This window comes from Delphinus delphis, chromosome 3, assembly GCF_949987515.2.
Source record: "Delphinus delphis chromosome 3, mDelDel1.2, whole genome shotgun sequence".
In the NCBI taxonomy this organism is placed as follows: Eukaryota; Metazoa; Chordata; class Mammalia; order Artiodactyla; family Delphinidae; genus Delphinus; species Delphinus delphis.
Genome location: NC_082685.1, coordinates 18,437,577 through 18,456,414, shown reverse-complemented (window position 1 = coordinate 18,456,414; position 18,838 = coordinate 18,437,577). Strand labels below are relative to the sequence as shown.

Here is an 18,838-nt window from a genome sequence, read left to right as displayed (position 1 = left end):
CTGTGGTGTCTGGGACCAGCCAGCTCTGCAGGCATGGGACCCTGTGGGCTCTGCCCAGCAAGGACACCAGGCTCAGGGCTCTGCCCTCGGGGTAAGTTCTGGTGGACCAGGCTTTATGTGATGAGTTAACGCTTAAAAGGATTCCATGATGGGGATGGAGACAAAGGCTTGAGGTAAGGGACAGGACTTTGGCTTGGGAAATGAAGATGGAGTGGGTTCCATCCAAAACAGTCATGGTGGCACAAACAGCAGGGGCCGCCAGGACATGGAGCAGAGCAAAGCTCTTCTCAACTGCTTAAGACCCTAAAGAAGTGGCCCTGAAGCCACATATTCTCCTTGGACATACTGAAGAATCACTGAACAGAGTGGAACATATTTTAGTATCAAGTGCCACTGGGAGACAAAATATTAAACTCATTTTAAGCCCATATATGAGTCAAAGCAATTTATTTAGTTTTCATCAAGGACAAAATATTCTTCATCCTAAATCATCTGCAGTTAGGTCATGAACAGAGACAATGAAATTCCCTTTGGTAACCCCCTAAACTAATTAAACACATTTCTTTGGTTCTGTATCATGACCAGTAAAAGGAAAATGAGAGAAGGGAAGAGCGAGTAAATTAGTCCATTTGATGACTCCTTGGGTAGACATTTTTTGAGCACTTACTGTGGTTCTTGGCTCTGAGGTAGGAACTGAGTGAAGCCAGCCCAAGCCCTCACCACCAGGGACTGAGTTTGCTGGGGATTCAGGGAAATAAGCAACCAGCCAGGTGATCGCCCAAGGCCTGACAACTTGGGCTTAGACCCGTGGAGCAGTTGAGGAGGTGGGAAAGTTGAAGAAAAGGTGCAGCGGTGAGAGAGGGAGGCCCATTCCAGGCACGGAACTGAAGCGGGCAGTGGCTGGAGTAGGAGGTGTGGTGAGAGATGGGCAGAGCTCACTGGCTTAGGGGTGTGGACTCCATGCTGTGTAAGGGAGGTGTCTTTAGACAGGGAAAGTGGGTTTCTCAGAGGCCACTGTTGGCTGGTGGGTGGATGGGGAGGGTGAAGCTGTCATGGGGGCAGGGAGTCCAGTGAGATGGCTACTGCCAGAGCCAGAGGGAAAAGAGGTTGGGGTAGGGGTGGAGGGGTGAGCACAAATTCGAGAGAACCACACTCCCTCACCCGCTCCCTCTGCCCGGCTGACGGGGTATATGAGGGATGGGAGGGAGGAGTCAGGTCACACCCCAGGGCTTCTGACTTGGGGAGCTGCCAGGCAGGCCATGCAGTCCATCAGGATAGGACCGTGGGAGGGCACCTGGGTGGGAGCAGTGGTGGGGCAGAGGGAGCGAGAATAATGAGTTTGAGTTTAATTAATGGTATTAAACAGTGTATCATTCAGGGTTCTGCCAGAGAAACAGAATCAGCAAGATATTAAAGAGAGAGAGAGAGAGAGAGAGGTCGATTTATTGCAAGGCTTACATGTAGAGTTGCCTAGGCAAGTCTGAAATCTGTAGGGCAGGCTGTGAGGAATGGCAGGCTGCAACCATCAAGGAGGAGCTGACACTGCATCCACAGGCAGAATTTCTTCCTCAGGGAAACTTCAGTTTTACTCTAAAAACTTTCATCCAATTGGATGAGGCCCATCCAGGTTATCAAGGATAATCCCCTTTACTTAAAGTCACTTGACTGTAGAAGTGAATCATAACTGCAAAATATTTTCACAGCAATATCTCAATTAGTGTTGGGTTGAATAACTGGATACTACAGCTTAGCCAAGTTGATACATAACACTAACCTTCATAGATGGCAAACCACAGAATCGTGAAATATTCAAGTAGTAGGGAATGAGTAAAGTAAAAAGGGTGTTCCCCCATCCCAAACTCCTGGACCTTCTCCCCAGAGGAAACCACAGTTAAAAGTTCCTGTATGTCCATCTACAGATGGGAGAGGGACCTGGGCAGAAAATAGAGGTCTTAAGCATTTGGGTAGGATGTGAAGCCATAGGACTGGGTAGGAGCACCTAAGGAGAGTGTGAAAGTCATGGACACAGGAAGAGAAGGGCAGACTCTGAGGATACCACAGGTGGGGACTTGACAGGCAGGGGACCAAGAGAGGGGGCATAATGCAGCAGAATTCCAATCAGCTTGTGCATGGCGAGCAAGTCCAGAGCAAGTACCCAAGAAACCAGGCTGGGTGAGCAGCAGAAGGACAGACAGAAGACCCCCTGGGAGGATGGTGTTATTTGTCTCTGGTCTGGCTGGTAAAGTGGGAGGAAACACCTCACCCTAGCCTACCCTTGCAGTGGGGGCCCTGCTAAGAACAGACCCAGGTATGTTGAAGGAGGAGGGGGTCAAATCTTCCTTTCTGTGCTGCTGAGGGCAGAGACCAAGGGTCCTTGGTGTTTTGCTTAAGGTTCCCTTAGTGAGTTCATAGTTGAGTAGAGGTTGTCCTGGAGCCTCATTTGGGGTTTTGTATGGGAATTTGAGGATAAGAGGCTGATACTGCGGGAGAAGAAGAGAGTAGACCCAGACCATGCCAAGAGGAGGTGTAAGGAGGATAGATGGCCAGTGAGCTCTGCTCAGAGGGGCTTTTGCAGACAATGCAATTTTGATGCTGCATCCTGTTGTATACAACAGTGGCTCCCCCATTACTCCACCCTCCCCCATTACTCCAAAAGCTGGAGGGGCAGGTTAGCACAGACTAACAAAACGTTTACTGAGTGTGCATTGAGGTCTGGGCACTGTGCTGGGCCCCTGTGAGTTTCAGTGATCCTTAGTGGTTACCTGGTTCCTTTCCTGAAGAAAGGTCTTTTCTAACCTCCCATCACATGGGAGCCCAGAGATGGCAGCCACTGGCTTACATGCAGGTCCATTGTTGTCTCAGAGGGGTTCAAGTAGGAAGGACATTTTCTCCTAGTGATCAGCCTGTTTCCTGGGCCTGGAATTGCCTGTTCTTCTGAGCCCAGAGGAATAAGTCCCTTGTAGCTTCTTATGGACACAGCTCTCTGGTATGCCATCCTCTCTTTCCCAGGCCTTCTTTCTTGGTCCCCTTGACTGCTCTGAAGACAGGTTTCAGCTTCTCACTGTCTTGGGCACACTTATCTTGTAGTCCTTATGTTGTATGATAAAGAATTTGTCTGGTTTTTGTCTTGGGTTTCTGGGATGAAGCTTCTAAACTCTTGAAATTTTCCAAATGACAGGAGAGTCTTTGTTATTAATGGTGGCCCTTGAACCACACCTGAGTTTAGGCTAATAAGATGACTCAGGGGACTTCCCTGGTGGCACAGTGGTTAAGAATCTGCCTGCCAATGCAGGGGACATGGGTTTGAGCCTTGGTCCGGGAAGATCCCACATGCCACGGAGCAACTAAGCTCATGTGCCACCACTACTGAGCCCACGCTCTGCAACTACTGAAGCCTGCGCACCTAGGGCCTGTGCTCTGCAACAAGAGAAGCCACCACAATGAGAAGCCTGGGCACTGCAATGAAGAGTAGCCCCTGCTTGCCGCAACTAGAGAAAGCCCACATGCAGCAACGAAGACCAAATGCAGCCAAAATAAAAAACAAACAAACAAACAAAAACTTAAAAAAAAAAAAAAGATGACTCAGGATGGGCTGGTCAGGCCAGGAAGACCATGGGATTGGGGCTTTGAGCCATGGGATATTAGCCCAAACTCCCAACCTCTGGGGATGGAAGAGGGGCTGGAGGCTGAGGTTAATCATATGGCAAATGATTCAGTCAACCATCCCTATGTAATGAAACCCCAGTAAAAACTCTGGACACTGAGGTTCAGGTGAACTTCCTGGTTGGTGAACACCTTGATGTGACAGGAGGGTGATGTGTCCTGATTCCAGGGGGAAGGCTATGGAAGCTCTGCATTTGAGCCTCTCCCAGACCTTGTTTTATGTGTCTCTTCATCTGGCTGATCCTGATTTGTATCCTTTATAATAAAACTATAAGTCTAGTGCTTTCCTGAGATCTGAGTCATTCTAGTAATTGACTGAAACTGAGGGGCTCATGAGAACCCCCAAATTTGTATCCAGCTTGTGTCTGAAGTAAGGAAAGGCTTGTGGAATCTGATGCTAGCTCTTGGTGGTTAGCATCAGAACCTAACTGAAGTATTGTACTCTGGCTCAATAATCCCAGTAAAAATGTGGCATTGAGCGTGCAAGGGGACAGTAGCCTCTGTTCCTTGGTGTGGGAGCCATGTTAGTGTAACCTAGGGTACCCCCAATACCATGGGCTAGGACAGCCCCCTGTTCCCTCTCACATGAGCTGTGGTCAAGACTGAGTTATTTGGTGATAAACTCCTTGGAACACCTGCAGGGGCTCAGGCAGGAGTTTGGCAGCAGCGTAATTCCAGACCTTCACACTTCTTTTTTGTGGGGGGGCTCACTTTAGATTTATTTATTTATTTTGAGCTGTTCAGAACATTTATTACTCCAGAAATGATTTCTTTTATGAGTATACACTTAGTGGACTTTTAAAATTAAAAAAAAAAAAAGAAAAAACCTTGATTTGCCATAAATAAATGAGAGGTTATAGGGAATTCTCTGGTGGTCCAGAGATTAGGACGTGGCGCTTTCACTGCGGGGCCCAGGTTTTTTGTTTTGTTTTGTTTTTTTATATTGCAGATTCTTATTAGTCATCAATTTTATACACATCAGTGTATACATGTCAATCCCAATCGCTCAATTCAGCACATAACCATCCTCACCCCACCATGGTTTTCCCCACTTGGTGTCCATACATTTGTTCTCTACATCTGTGTCTCAACTTCTGCCCTGCAAACTGGTTCATCTGTACCATTTTTCTAGGTTCCACAAACATGCGTTAATATACGATATTTGTTTTTTTCTTTCTGACTTACTTCACTCTGTATGACAGTCTCTAGATCCATCCACGTCTCAACAGATGACTCAATTTCGTTGTTTTTTATGGCTGAGTAATGTTCCATTGTATATATGTACCACATCTTCTTTATCCATTCGTCTGTCTATGGGCATTTAGGTTGCTTCCATAACCTGGCTATTGTAAATAGTGCTGCAATGAACATCGGGGTGCATGTGTCTTTTTGAATTATGGTTTTCTCTGGGTATATGCCCAGTAGTGGGATTGCTGGATCATATGGTAATTCTATTTTTAGTTTTTTAAGGAATTTCCATACTGTTCTCCATAGTGGCTGTATCAATTTACATTCCCACCAACAGTGCAAGAGGGTTCCCTTTTCTCCACACCCTCTCCAGCATTTGTTGTTTGTAGATTTTCTGATGATGCCCACTCTAACTGGTGTGAGGTGATACCTCATTATAGTTTTGATTTGCATTTCTCTCATGATTAGTGATGTTGAGCATTCTTTCATGTGTTTGTTGGCAATCTGTATAACTTCTTTGGAGAAATGTCTACTTAGGTCTTCTGCCCATTTTTGGATTGGGTTGTTTGTTTCTTTAATATTGAGCTGCTTGAGCTGTTTATATATTTTGGAGACTAACCCTTTGTCTGTTCATTCATTTGTGAATATTTTCTCCCATTCTGAGGGTTCAGACCTTCACACTTTTTGTCCTAAAAACCATGCAGAACAGTGGAGACCCTGAACTTTCCCCCATCCCCCAATATCAAAACAAAGCTCCACCTTTGGTGAATCTAGGAGACAGAGTGAGGTAGGAGATAGATGTGCCCCTGGGCCAGACAGCTGGTGTTTGTCAGGTGGAGTAAAACTGAAGCTTTGTTCTCACCCAGACACTTCAAGGACAAAGCTAGTGGCAGAAGCTGAGCTCTGCTAAAGTAAAGAGATAAGGTGCCCACCCCTGAGGTCAAGGAAAACTTCCCTGTCTGCACATGTGCAGGAAGGCTCCTTGGGGATCAGAAAGGGAGGTGGCGCCACCCCATAATATGTATGGACATACACCCATAGGCCTCTGCAGTGGGATCCATCTTAGGAAAGAGTTGTGCAGGCATCTTGGGGAGGGTCCTAAGACTAGTCAGGTGTGAAAAAAAGAAACAAGATAATTGGCCAAATGTAAAAAAAGACCCAGAAGAACTGTCCTATATAAGTGATTTAAATCACCTCTTCATGCACTCCTCATTCAGGACGCTTGCACTCCTCTCTGGATGTGTATTTCTGCTTTAAATAAATAAACTGTTTCTCTGTGTGCTCTCCCATATGTTGTGCTCTGTCTCTAACAATAAACTTTTTACCTGTTTTGAAGTTTTTGCCTCCTTGAAACATTTTTGCTTTCAAATGGAGTAAGAATCAGGGAACTTTGCTTCTAGCCTCTAGCCCCTGGTGGACTGGCAGCTAGGTTCAATCCCTGAACAGGGAAGTAAGATCCTTCTTCAAGACTACTGTCCCTCCAAGAACAAGAAGAAAGCTCCAAGCCTCAAATTGCATTTAACTGTGGCCAAAATCTCTCACAGTGGAGCACTAGGACTGGCAGAGAAGCAGGGGGAGTGGGGAAGAGTCTAATGAGCAGTCCTAGAAAGAGAAGGCCTCACCCTGAGGAGAAGCTGCCATGATAAAGATTGAAAATCAGCTGGAGGAGGTTGAGAGAAGATGTGGATGGGCCTGGAGGAGGCCCAGATGTGGCCAACCTAGGGATAACTGCTTTGGAAAAAGAGTAGATCTCTGGAAGGCAGGCTCAGTGTCCCTTGGAAACAGCAGCTGCTGGTGAAAGAATTGAAGGAGCTCAGAGGCTGGGAAGGCACCCTTCCTTAGGATGGTTTGCTCTCCTTTTTCCAGTGTCTTAATGTAAACCATTAGGTTACTGATTTTAGATCTTTCTTCTTTCTTAATACAGACAGTAATAGCTATAAATTTCCCTCTAGGCCCGCTTTAGCTGCATACCATAAGTTGTGGTATGTTGTGTCTTCATTTTTATTCATCTCAAAGTACTTTCTGATTTTACTTTCAATTCCTTCTTTGACCCACTGGTTATCTGGGAGTGTGTTGCTTAGTTGTATTTGTGAGCTTGGGGGAGCCCTTCTAGTCTGGTGGCCTGGCTCTGCAGAGATATAGGTGAAAGAAACTGTCCTTGGTAGTCACAGAGGAGGGAGCCCTGGAGCCATGTCCCCCAATCCCACTAACACCCAGGACTCCCCTGATAATAGCTACTCCAAGAAAATAGAACTCACCTAAATATCAGCAACATAATAGTTATTGCAGCACATTCATAAGAATACCGTAAGAAAAATCCTGAAAAGGGACAACAGAATTATTCTGCAGATGAAGAAAATACATCAGAAAAAATGCTGCTAAAGGAGGGGGAAAATTGTACCCTGACCGTACAACATACATTAATAATAATAACAATACCTCAATGAAGTATTTGCAGCTTTGAAGAAAGACAGCAAAGCAGAAATTTAAGACCTTAGGAAAGAAAAAGCCAAACAAGAGGAGGAGATGGGCTGATAGTCAGTGGACATTAGGGCCGTGTAGAAGTTAGGAGAGAAGCAGAAGAAAATACAAAATCACAAATGAACACAAAATTTAAAGGAGCTCAAAGGAGAATAGAGCAGAAAGCATGATAAGACATATAGAGGTTATCAATGAGGAAAGAACTTGAAACAGAAATAAAGTGATAAAACAGATTAGAGAATCAGTACAAATTGTGAAAGACTTTGAAATGGGCCAAAAGAATTATTGGGCATCTTCAATGGAAAACTATGCTTTGGAGTGGGATAGAAAACTAAGCACTACCTTCTGGATTATTCCCGCATGTGTCTGCGCCTTTCATTGTCTTTGTGCTATTTTATAATTTTGTAAATTAAAGATAACCAATAGCAATGCAAATGATTTTAATCTGTACATATGCAAATTACTTCTTTATGATGGAAGAACAATTGACCCCCCATTTTTGTAGGCAGAATAATGCCCCCCCCAAATGTTCATGTCCTAATCCTTGTAACCTGTGAATGTGTTACTTTCCATGGCCTAAGTGGTTTTGCAGATGTGATAAGTTAATGATCTTGAGATGAGGAGAGTCTCCTGAATTATCCAGGAGGGCCCAAAGTAATCATAAGGGTCGTTTTGACTGGTCAGTGTTAGAGAAGGAGAAGTGTTAGAGAAGGCTACAGGCCTGAGCCAAAGAATGAAGGAAACCTGCCTAAGCTGGAAAAGGCAGAAATAGATTCTCCCCTAGAGCCTCCAGAGGGAAACAGACCTGTCCACCCATTTTAGACTTCTTGACCTCTGGAATTGTAAGATAATAAATTTGTTGTTTAAGCCAGTAAATTTGTGATAGCAGCAGTAAGAAACTAATACATACACCCCTAAAAAGGTCAATTTTATATCTATTTGTAGATTCATTTCAGGCTTTATGTATGTCTCTGTCCTTTGAATTCTCCTTTAAATTGGTTGCAACATCTTACTGATTTTATCATTAATCAATGAGTTAAATTAAATATTTTAATTATTTATTTTATATTTTTATGAATTCATGATTTCAGTCTTTTAAAAAAGTTATTTTTGACAATGTTGCCAAGACCATTCAATTGGGGAAAGGGCAGTCTTTTCAGTAGTGTTGTGCAATGGTGCTGGGAAAATTGGATATCAACATGAAAAGAATGAACTCTACCCTTATCTAACATATGCAAAATTTAAGTCAAAATGGATAAAAGACCTAAATGTAAGAACTAAAACTATAAAACTCTTATTTATTTTTTTGGCTGTGTGGTTTGTGGGATCTCAGTTCCCCAACCAGGAATTGAACCTGGGTCACAACAGTGAAAGCACAGAATCCTAACCACTAGACCACCAGGGAACTCCCAACTATAAAACTCTTAGATGAAAACATAGGGGAAATTTTCATGACATTGTATTTGGTAATGATTTCTTGGATATGAGACCAAAGGGACAGGCAACAAAAGAAAAAAATGGACAAATTAGATTTCATCAGAATTAAAAATTTTATGCATCAAAGGATACCACCAACAAAGTAAAAAAGTAATGGGATGGGAAAAAATATTTGCAAGCACCAGTTTGATAAAAGACTGATATCCAGAACGTATGGAGAACTCCTAAAATTCAATAACAAACCCCCCAAACAACCCAATTCAAAAATAAGCAAAAGACTTGAATAGACATTTATCCAAAGAAGATATATAAATGACCAGTAAGCACATGGAAAGATGCTTAATATCAGTAATCATAAGGGAAATGCAAATAAAAATCACAATGAGATATCACTTTACACCTATTAGAATGGCTATGATCGAAAAAACAGAAAATAAGTGTTAGTATGGACATGGAGAAAATGCAACCCTTGTACATTGCCGGTCGGAATGTAAAATACATTTGGCGATATTAAAACAGTCTTCCAGTCTGCTTCTGGAAAGATGGAGTAGATATAATTTTCCCTATTCCTCCTGCTAAGTGCAACTAAAACTCCTGGAAGTTATTTATAAAACAGATGTAAGAAGACTCTGAAAGGTAGAGAGATAAAAGCAGACTGACTAAAAGACTCAACAAAGCCTGCTCTCTGTGGCCAAAGGACTAGAAAGAGACAGCCTAGCAAGACAGAAAACTTTTAGACAATAACCACTTTACTTCAGCCAAACTCCACAGAAAAAAAATGATGGCCTCACCCCCATCTCCATCGTTAAAGGCTGTGAAGAAAGCCTAGACTTCATTCTTGCCAAGCTGTAATGAGATAGCTCAATCTATGCCCCCATCAGAAGCTTGGTGGCAGAGAAGGCCAAGTGAGGAGCCAGGACTTGTATCCTTGTTGGGTGAAAACAAAGCATTACCACCCCAACACCCTGCTTGTCAGTGGAGACCACATGGGGAGCCTGGACTTCCACCTCCATTTCACCTTTGCCTCCTTGTTGGGGTGTTATCAGAGGAGGCCTGAGGGAGGGTCAGGAATTTAACAATTGCTCAGCAGTAATGAGGCTGCCTCCTCAAGGGGATCAGATGTGGGTTGCGGTAATAAGGTATTCCTTGCCCTCCTGGCAGGGTGGTTCATTGGAGGCTTAGTAAGGAGCTTGAACTCCCATCCCTGCCCAGCAATAACAAGGAGCTCCTTCTCCAACCTGGGTGTCAATGGAGGCTGAGTGGAGAACCTGAACTTTTACCCCACTTGGTATTAATAAGGCAGCATTCCCTTCCCCACTGGAGTAGTGTCAGAGGCAATTGGCTAAAATACAATATTTAAGTAAGATCCAGAGCCCTATAGCATAATCACCAAAACATCCAAGTTTCAACAGAAAATCATTCATCACACCAAGAAACAATAAGATCTCAACACGAGTGAGAAAAGACAATCAACAGACACCAACACCAAGATGACATGGATGTTAGAATTATCTGACAAGAAATTTAAAGCAGCCTTCATAAAAATGCTGCAGTGTGCAAATTATGAATATGCTTGAAACAAATGAGAAAATAGGAAGCCTCAGCAGAGAAATAGAAGATATAAAGGAGAACTAAATGCGAAATTTTATAACTAAAATGTACAATAACAGCAACAACAAAAACCTCAATGGATGGGTTTAATAGCAGATTGGAGATGATAGGGGAAAGAATCAATTAAATCAATTAACTTAAAGATAGAATGATATGGTGCTCGCTTCAGCAACACACATACTAAAATTGGAATGATACAGGGAAGATTAGCATGGCCCCTGTGCAAGGATGACGTGCAAATTCATGAAGTGCTCCATATTTAAAAAGAAAGATAGAATGATATATATTACCCAATTGAAATAACAGAGAGAAAATACAGAGCGATAAAAAAGAACAGAGCTTCAGGGACATGTGGGTCTATAACAAAGATCTAACATTTATGTCATCAGGGTCCCAGGAGAGGAGAAAGCATGGGACTGAAAAGTATTTGAAGAAATAATGGCTGAAAAATCCCCAAACTTGGTAAAAAACATACATCTAGATGTAAGAAACAACTCTAAATAAGATAAATCTGAAGAAAGCCATGTCAATACGCAACAGAGTCAAACATCTGAAAAATAAAGACAAATAAAAAATCTTGAAAGCAGCTAGGGAGAAACAATATATTACCTGTGGAGAAAAACAATTCAAATTACAGCAGATTTCTCACCAGAAACCACGGAGACTAGAAGAAAGTGGTACAATATTTTTCAAGAGCTGAAAAAAAATGACTGTCAACCCAGAATTCTGTCAACCCGATGAAAATATACTTCAGGAATAGAAGGATAATCAAGATATTCTCAGACGAAGGAAAACTAAGAGAATTTGTTGCCAGCAGACCTAACATAAAAGAATGGCTAAGGAAGTTCCCCAAACAGAAAGAAAATGAAAAATTGTGGAATCTTGGAACATCAAAAAAGAAGAACAATGGAAAGAGCAAAAATATAGATAAATACAATAGACTTTCCTTCTTGATTTTTCCAAATTAGTTTTGATGGTTGAAGTAAAAATTATAACACTGTCTAATGTGGGTCTCAATATATATAGAGGTAACATTTAAGACAACTATAAATAGTAGAGGGTAAAGGGACTTTAAAGGAGGTAAGGTTTCTTTCACTCAAACTGGTAAAATAGCAATACCATTAGACTGTGATAAATTATGTATGTATAATGTAATACTTACAACAACCACCAAAGGGCTCTACAAAAAGATACATTCAAAAACATCAGAGGGCTTCCCTGGTGGTGCAGTGGTTGGGAGTCCGCCTGCCAATGCAGGGGACACGGGTTCGTGCCCTGGTCCGGGGGGATCCCGCGTGCCGTGGAGCGGCTGGGCCCGTGAGCCATGGCCGCTGAGCCTGCGCATCCAAAAAAAAAAAAAAAAAAAAGAAAAGAGGGAAAGTCAGATCAATAGTCTAAGTTTTCACTCAAGAACTTAGAAAAAGAACCCAAAGCAAGCAGAATGAAGGAAATAATAGAGATAAGATCTGAAATTAGTGAAACTGAAAAGAAAAAAACAACAGAGGAAATCAATTAACAAAAAGCTAGTTCTTTGAAATGATCAATAAAATTGACAAAGCACTGGCAAGGCTGACAAAGAAAAAAGAGAGATGACACATATTACTAATATCAGGAATAAAACAGACCCTGTGGACATTGAAAGAATGAAAGGGGAATACTATGAACAACTGTAAATACATACATTTGACAATTTACATGAAATGGACCACTTCCTTGAAAACACAAATTCCATACTCACCCAATATTAAATAGTTAATTGAATTAGCTCTATCACTATTAACAAAATTTAGTTCATAATTAAAAAACTACCCCAAAGGGAATCTCTAGGACCATGATTTCACTCCTGAATTCTTTCAAACATTTAAAGAAGAATTAACACCGATTTTACACAATCTGTTCCAGAAAACAGAGGAGGAAAGAATACTTCCCAACTCATTTAATGAAGTCAGTATTACCCTGCTAACAAAAACGAAGACAATGCGAAAAAAAAATAGAAAAGAAAAAAAAAAAGAAAATGAAAAAGAAAAACCTACAGACTAGTGTATATATCCTTCATACATATAGACAGTATGTATATATCCCTCATGCATATAGATGCAAAAATTCTTTTTTCTCTGCTAATTTAGTTTTATTTTACAATTTCAGTTTTATTGAGGTATAACTGACATATAGAATTGTAAGATATTTCAAAAATTCTTAACAAAATATTAGCAAAGAGATTTCAGCAATTTATAAAAACAATTATACACCATGATCATATAAAGTTTGTTCTAAGGATGCAAGGTTGTTTCAACATTCCAAAATCAATTAGTGTAATCTGCTATATCAACAAAATCACAAGATTGTATCAATTGATATAGAAAAGCATTTGACACATTTCAACATCTATTCATGATAAAAACTCCTAGGTAACTAGGAATAGAGGAGAACTTCTTCAACTTGAAAGAGAACATTTACAAAAAACCTGTAGCTAACATCGTACTTAGTGGTGAAAGATTAGATCCTTTCCCCTTAAGATCAGGAACAAGGCAAAGATGTCTGCTCTCACTGCTGCTATTCAACATAGTACCAGCAGTTCTAGCTACTAAGTGAAAAAGCAAGGTGCAAGATAGTGTGTAAATTATGTTATCTTTCTGTAAGGAAAGTATGGAAAACAGGAATAAATATATTTGCATTTCCTTATGTTTGCATAAAGAAATATAGAAAACTAATGAAATGATTACCTATAAAGAGGGTGTGGGAATTAGAATTCTCTGTATATTTTTATACTTATTTTATACCACTTAATGTTCTTTTGACTTTTGAACCAATGTAAACATTCAACATATTAAAAGCCAGTTCAGGTGGTAGGGAGGGAGTGGGAATGGGGAATGACTATTGATGTGAATGGGGTTTCTCTTAATGATATTGAAAATGTTCTAAAATTAGATGGTGGAGATGGTTGCACAACTCTGTGAATATGCTAAAACCACAGAACTCTACACTTTAAATGGTGAATTTTATGGTATATGAAATGTATCCTGATAAAGTTGGAAAAAAAGGGCACACATGCACACCAAAAATTTCAGAAATGAAGAGGAGATAGACTCAAGATAAAGCAAAGACAATAGGAAAATAACATGGAAGATTTGATGCCCTTAAATCCAGAACTTTCTAAAAACATCTAGAAAATACAATTAAACAGCACTGGCTCAAGGAGGAAGAAAAAAACCCTAATAATATTTAAAGAAACTAAATTATTAGTAAACAATACTTTGTAAATGAAACAACAGACTGAGGTAAGTTTAATAAAACTTTTAAGGAGAAGATCATTTCAGGGTTATATAGAATCTGGAAAAAAATACTCTCCAATTCAAATTTTAATACTAAAATAACCGAGATACTAAAACTAGACAAAATTAGAAGAAAAGTAAATCATAGGCCAATCTACTCCTGAACATGGGTGCAAAACCCTTCTAAGTAAAATATCAGCAAACTGAATCAAAGCAATATATATATTAATATAAGCATGTCAAGGTTGTAATATTCCAGAAACTCAATGTTGAGTTAGAAAGTCTACTAGTGAATTCAACACATTAATAGGCTGAGGGAGAAAATAGCAAATGATATTCTCAATACATGCACACAAAGAATTTGATAAAATTCAAAAGCTGCTCATGATTAAAAAGAAACAAAACCCTGGGCTTCCCTGGTTGCGCGGTGGTTAAGAATCCACCTGCCAATGCAGGGGACACAGGTTTGAGCCCTGGTCCAGGGAGATCCCACATGACACAGAGCAACTAAGCCCATGTACCACAACTACTGAGCCTGAGCTCTAGAGCCCGTGAGCCACAACTACTGAAGCCCATGTGCCTAGGGCCTGTGCTCCGCAACAGGAGAGGCCGTGGTGGTGAGGGGCCCGTGCACCACAGCGAGGGGTAGCCCCCACTCGGCAACTAGAGGAAGCCCATGCACAGCAGCGAAGACCCAACACAGCCAAAAATAAATAAATAGATTAAAAAAAAACCCTAATGAACTTTTGGCAAATTAGAAATAGAAGAAGCTATATACTATATGGCAAACTTTACACTCCAGGGTGAAATGCTAGAGGTAGTTCTTAGCCAATCAGGAATAAGATTGGATACCCAGTGTGCTCTTTCCATCTGGTATTGTCCTATAGGTCCCAGACAGTGCAGACAAAGAAGAAAAAGAAATTCAACATAAAGGATTAGAAAAAGGAAACCAAATAGTAATTATTGTCTGATGATATGCTTGTATAAATAGACCCCCTCCCTCCATTTAGAGACAGAAGACTGGAATTTATAAGGTAGTTTAGCAAGCTGCTGGATATATAATCAATAAACAAAAATCAATTGTCTTTGTATATACTCCAAAAAACAATGAAAATAAATAAATCTACTAAGGCAACAAAAATATGGGGTGGTTAACAATAAAGTCACAAATATTTTGCAAGGGACTTTTAAATGTCACAGTTCCAACAGCCTTGGGTCCAACCCAGGCATGGCAATGGAGGAGAGAAAAGGTGGAGTCTGGGGCTGTCACCTCAGGCACAGTCTTCTGCTGTGGGATTTTCTGGTACCAGTCTCCAAGATAGAGTCAGAATGTCTTGAGTTAAAGAGAATATTAAGTAGAGCAGCGGTCCCCAACATTTTTGGCACCAGGAGCCAGTTTTGTGGAAGACAATTTTTCCACGGACCTGGTGGCGGGGGAATATGATGGTTCAGGCGGTAATGCGAGTGATGGAGAGCGGCAGATGAAGATTCGCTTACTCGCCCACCGCTCACCTCCTGCTGCGCAGCCGGTTTCTAACAGGCTGCGGACCGGTATGGGGGTTGGGGATCCCTGAAATAGAGGACGTAGGAATCTGCCCAGCAGCGACTATCCTAAAAGCTGGACCACTTCATCCTGCTTTCCCCTAGTTGCAGCTGGTGGCGTTGACCCAGCAGGGGCATCTCCAATCCCACCTAGACCACTCACCCTCACCAGATGTGCCTGCCGGGCCCAAGGGGAACAAAGGGCTTTGGCGGCCGGCCTGGTATGTTCCAGCCTCAAGCTTCCATACATATTTTTAAGATAAATTTAATTTTGTGAATAGGTAATACATTTGTATTGTTAACCAAACCAAACCAAAAAACCTTGGTGATGGGTTACAGATGGGACACAGAGCTTGGAGCAGGAAGCAGCTTATTTGGAGTGAGCATCATTGGCTGTCTCAGGGCTGCTGTCCCAGCATCCCTTTCCTTTGTAGCTATCTTCTGCCTCATTCTCTCACTCTTCCCTTTATCCTTTAACTCTGTCTCCTGTAAAAACTGCATTCTCTGGCAACCTCCTAGAGGAAGGAAGAACAAAGACAGCGTTTCCTTAAACTGCTCTTCCACCTGAGAAGACAGCACAGCTCCTCCTGTTCCCTGGGCCTGATGTGACCAAGAGGCAGGTGATGGGTCTAGCTAACCTCCAGGGCAGATTTCTCCTTGTGTTCCTGACCCCAGTCCCACCCCGTGAGCCATTATTGCCTTCCCTACATGGGGGGACAGGCAATGGGCGACCGTGGGAGCACGACTAGCCCATCAGGGTTGTCTACACCAGAGATGTGGGGGACTTCAGAATGGAGGTAGTTGATCTTCTTTGGTTGCTGGGGTGCAGGTGAGGGAAGCCACCATGAGGGGTGTAGTCCTGGTTTAGGAGCAGATGGGGAGGGGCATTATGGTCCAACAGCAGCACTGCAAAGGCATGAAGGCAAAATGTGCTTGGGGCCCACATTTCAGACAGGGTTCAAAGCCTTCCTGGTCAGGAATGCACTGCCTGGCCGGCACAGACAGAAGAGGACTACTGCACTCACAGTGTTTCCTTTCCACGTGTGCTCCCTCCTGGGGACCTGGGAGGGACTGGGGAGGAGACCTGTGTGGGTGGCTGAAAGGCCAGGGTCCCAGGATAAGGAGAGCCTGAGAGCAGAGATCTGGCAGAAAGCGAGGAGCCTCCTCCCCCCAGTCACTTGGATCCTGTTTGGGACCCTGGGCAGGGGTGGCAGCTAGTTGTCACCGTGGTCTTGGGACTGAGCCTGGAGCAGGGCTGGGGGCTCTGCTCACCCAGTCCCCTGACCTTGTGTGGCTCAGTGAGTTTCTGAACTATATGCCAACTGCCCATTAAAAGCACCCCAAATTGTCCAGAGCAAGAAGGTGGTATGTTGTGATAATAGTCTCAAATTTCTGGAGTGGGCAGTGGCCTTGGGTTGTTGGTCTTGTCATTCCAAGGACAGGGAGAGGGGTTGTTCCTCTGGGTAGTGATGGATTAATGACAAACCTTAGGAGTCTGGGTGTCCTTGCCCTTTAAATCAAGCCCCAACATAGAATTTAGCATTTTCATTCTGATTGGAATTTAGGGCTTATTATTGCCACTAGAACCGTCCCAGAGAGTGTGGCTTAAATGTCAAGATATATTTTTCAGGTGCATAAGACACCAAAGATCACAGCTGTCTGGAAGAGTGAATTTTAATTAGCAAAGGGATCCCATAAAATCTCACCAGCCCTGATGAAACAGCTATGCCAGGCTTTGTTCAGCCCCGGTATTTATTACATACTCAGATGGCTGGTGATAGTATCCAAAGGACCTCGGGACTGTGTTAGTGGGAACCGGTTTTAACTTTCAAACCTTATCTGTCAAGTCCCTTATGCCAAATACCTCTGGAGAAAGAAAGAGGGCTGCATAAAGGCACTCTATGAATACCTAATAGTGTAGTGTTGCCCCTAGGGTCTTCCATGCACTGTGCTTCCTTAGCAGTTAATTTATATGGTCTAGAAAGAATTTGTTCTTTGAGGGCTTGGGGAGCCACTCACATTTGGAAAGGAGCCCCGTTACTAGTTCTTACTTCATTTTCCCTCACACCTGCTTTCTCTACTCCCACTGTTTGAGTCCTCAGCACTGCCAGAGAAAGCCAAGGGTATCCCCTTCTTTGATGCCAGCAAAGACTCATCCAGTTCAGTGACAGTCCAGCCAGCCCTGCCCTGGTAGCTGGGTACTCAGAGATGAGTGGGGATGTCTTATGCTTTGAAGAACTCACAGTCTCCTGATGTGTAAGCAAGCCGACTGTGACACTGAGTGACAAGGTACCCTGGCTACAGTGTGACTGAGGTAGGCAGTGAACACAGAAGAAAACTGAGGAAGGTGTGTGAGTGTGTGTGTTGGGAAGGTGGTGAACTCACTAAGTAAGAGCTGGATTTTACAAGATGAATAGACTTTACTAAGCAAAAGAGGGGATATTACTACCGACGTTACAGAAATAAAAAGATTATAAAGGAATATTATGAACAGCTATTCGTCAATAAATTAGATAACAGATGAAATGAACAAATTCTAGGAAGACGAAGTGCAAAAGCTGACTCAGGAGGAACTCGAAAATCTGAACAGACCTACAGCACATAAACAGATTGACAACAAAATCACAGGCAGCAAAAGGAAAAAGAGATAAGTTGTACTTTGTCAAGAACTTTTGCGTTGTGAAGGACACCATCAAACATGTAAAAATATTTGTATATACGATAGGGCCCTGTATTTAAAATATTGAAGAACTCTTACATTTTACTAAGAAAAGACAAATAACCCAATTAAAATGGGCAAATGGGGAATTCCCTGATGGTCCAGTGGTTAGGACTCCACGCTTCCACTGCAAGGAGCACAGGTTTGATCCCTGGTTGGGGAACTAAGATCCTGCATGCTGTGCTGCATGGCCAAAAAAAAAAAAAAAGGACAAATGATCAGAATATACATTTCTTCAAAGAAGATATACAAGTGGCTAATAAACACATAAAAAGATGTTCAACATAATTAGCTATCATGGAAATGAGAGTAACATCGACATATATACTCTACCAATGTAAAATAGATAGCTAGTGGGAAGCAGCAACATAGCACAGGGAGATCAGCTCGGTGCTTTGCGATGATCTAGAGGGGTGGGATAGGGAGGGTGGGAGGGAGGCTCAAGAGGGAGGGGATATGGGGATATATATATATACATACAGCTGATTCACTTTGTTATACAGCAGAAACTAACACAACATTGTAAAGCAATTATACTCCAATAAAGATCTATTAAAAAAAAAAAAACCACAATGAGAACCACTTCATACTTGGCTTGGCTAGAATAAAAAAGTCACATAACAACAAATGTTGGTGAGAATGTGGAGAAATTGGAACCTTCATATACTGATGGTGGGAACATAAAACAGTACAGTCATTTGGGAAGACAATATGGAATTCCTTGAAAGGTGAAACATGGAGTTACAATATGACCCAACAATTCCACTCCTAGGTATATACCCAACAAAAGTAAAAACATGTTCACACAAAAACTTGTACAGGCATACCTTGGAGATATTGTGGGTTCGGTTCCTGAATACCATAATATAGAGAGTCACATGAATGTTTTGGTTTCCCAGTGCATATAAAAGTTATGTTAACACTA

General features: G+C 42.1%; 1 non-coding gene across 1 annotated transcript; it reads left to right on the top strand.

Annotated features, from left to right (window-relative positions):
• Window positions 1-10,536: 10,536 nt before the first annotated feature.
• On the top strand, window positions 10,537-10,643 carry LOC132423715 (U6 spliceosomal RNA). Its single transcript, XR_009519039.1, has one exon. It is a non-coding gene; the product is annotated as a U6 spliceosomal RNA (small nuclear RNA).
• The last annotated feature ends 8,195 nt before the right edge of the window (window positions 10,644-18,838 follow it).